This window comes from Callorhinus ursinus, unplaced genomic scaffold, assembly GCF_003265705.2.
Source record: "Callorhinus ursinus isolate GAN/ISIS: 27379988/994484 unplaced genomic scaffold, GSC_fseal_2.0 scaffold4, whole genome shotgun sequence".
Lineage (NCBI taxonomy): Eukaryota > Metazoa > Chordata > Mammalia > Carnivora > Otariidae > Callorhinus > Callorhinus ursinus.
The window spans coordinates 148,939,332-148,941,791 of NW_027397066.1; the positions used below are offsets into that span (position 1 = coordinate 148,939,332).

The 2,460-nt window shown below is 42.9% G+C and overlaps 1 pseudogene; it reads left to right on the top strand.

Moving 5' to 3' along the window:
- Positions 1-641: 641 nt before the first annotated feature.
- Positions 642-1,274, top strand: LOC112825921 (transcription factor BTF3 pseudogene; annotated as a pseudogene).
- The last annotated feature ends 1,186 nt before the right edge of the window (positions 1,275-2,460 follow it).

The following is a 2,460-nucleotide window of genomic DNA, read 5'->3' on the forward strand; positions in this document are numbered from 1 at the left end:
CTTTTGCTTTTTCAAAACTAAATTTCCAGGAGAAAAGTTACTAGGTCATAGTGAAGATAATTTTCATTTTTCCTAATACAATTTCTAAAAAAATTGCTTTGTTTTATTCATTTCTTTAGAGAGAGAGAGTGTATGGGGGCGGACAGAGGGAAAGAGAGACGTAGACTCCCTGCTGAGCAGGGAGCCTGATGGGAGATTCAGTCCCAGAGATCATGACCCGAGCCAAAGGCAGATGCTTAATCCACTGAGCCACCAAGTTGACCCCTAATTTATATTATTTTAATTGTTAATGAGAATAGACATTTATCTATGTGTTTATTTACTACTTTCATTCCTTTGTGTATAAATTTTCTGCTCATATATTCTGGAGCCAGCCTTGAAAGCAGAGATTCCATGGTCATGGTGGCCTCAGTGACCTAAATAAACTGCTCCAAAATTTTAAGTAAGTCAGGACTATCATTCATCATCTCAGTTTCTTTCTTCCTTTCTTTTTAAAAAGATTTATTTATTGATCACTTCCAGCCTCCCTCTAGCTGCCATCTTGCGTCCCTGAGTGTGGGTGTGCACCTAATCTCGGCTGGTCCGCCCGAGACCCCCTGAGCGCCAACCCTATTCTGCCACGTGGTCCCATTTCTGCTCCAACAAGATGAAAGAAACTATCATGAACCAGGAGAAACTCGCCAAACTGCAAGCACAAGTGCGCACTGGTGGGAAAGGAACTGCTCGCCGAAAGAAGAAGGTGGTTCATAGAAGGGCGATAGCAGATGATAAAAAACTTGAGCTCTCCTTAAAGAAGTTAGGGGTAAATGATGTCTCTGGTATTGAAGAAGTGACTATGTTCACAAACCAAGGACCAGTGATCCACTTTAACAACCCTAAAGTTCAGGCGTCGCTGGCCGAACACTTTCACCATTCCAGGCCACGCTGAGACAAAACAGCTGACAGAAATGCCACCCAGTATCTTCAACCAACTTGGTGCAGACAGTCTGACTAGTTTAAGAAGACTGGCTGAAGCTCTGCCCAAACAGTCTGTGGATGGAAAAGCACCACTTGCTACTGGAGAGGATGATGATGATGAAGTTCCAGATCTTGTGGAGAATTTTGATGAAGCTTCCAAGAATGAAGCAAACTGAATTGAGTCAACTTCTGAAGAAGATAAAACTTGAAGAAGTTACTGGGAGCTGCTATTTTATATTATGACTGCTTTTTTAAAATTTTGTTCATGGATCTGATAAAATCTAGATCTCTAATATTTAAAGGCCAAGCCCCTTGGACATTGCCGCTCTTTTCAGTTTTTGCTTATACACAATTCATTCTTTGCAGCTAATTAAGCTGAAGAAGCCCGGGAATAAAGTTTGAAACAAAGTTAATAAAGTTCTTTGCCAAGGGAAAAAAAAAAGGATTTATTTATTTATTTGAGATAGAATGAGAGAGAGAGAGAGAGCACATGAACGGGGAGGAGGGGCAGAGGGAGAAGGAGACTCTCCACTGAGCGGGGAGCCTGATTTGGGGCTTGATCCCAGGACCCTGGGATCATGACCTGAGCAGAAGGCAGACACTTAACTGACTGAGCCACCCAGGCCCCCAACGTCATCTCAGTTTCTTATGCTCTGATCTAAAATTGTACTTCAGGTACCTGCTGGCAAAGATTTTTTGGTAATGCCTCCCAGGTAGTTATCACTTCCAGAAAAAATGTCCCAAGGCAATGTAAAAAGGAAGATTTGTAGCCACAGCTGTCAGTCACCCAGGAGAATCCACAATACCATTCCCTGTTGGGTCAGCTTGTGGAACTCACCAAACATTTGGAGTGGATTAAATAGGTGATGTAGATAGACTTCAACAGCTCAAAATATCCATTTCTGCCACATTTCCTGCTACCCTTTTACTTGTGTCACGTTAGTTGTCATGTTAGAGGAGCTCCAGCTAGCCCTCCAGTGAGTCACTGTGCAGTTTGGGTGTGCCTTCTAGGGAAAAGGGCACTGCCGGAAAAGCTTGTAATCAGGAGCTGCATTGATGGAGTATGGCAGCAGTTTCTTCTCAGATGCTTTGCCTCAGCTGATTGACTATGAGCACTCAAAAGAGAAGGAACAAGCTTCCAGGGCATAGATCTTAAACATGAGCACATTTTGTACCATCATTCCAATAACCACAAAAAATGGAAATACCTCCAGGGACCAATATTCAAGTTAGGGTGGATGATTTTGCCAACATTTCTTTCTTTTTTTTTTTTTTAGATTTTTAAAATTTATTTGAGAGAGGGAGAGAGAGAGAGATCATGAGCAGGGGGAAGGGTAGAGGGAGAAGCAGACTCCCGGCTGAGCAGAGAGCCCCATGTGGAACTCGATCCCAGGACCCTGGGATCATGACCTGAGCTGAAGGCAGCCACTTAACCGACCAAGCCACCCAGGTGCCTCTTGCCCAACATTTCTCTCAGTCTTTTTTTTTTTTTTTAAGATTTTA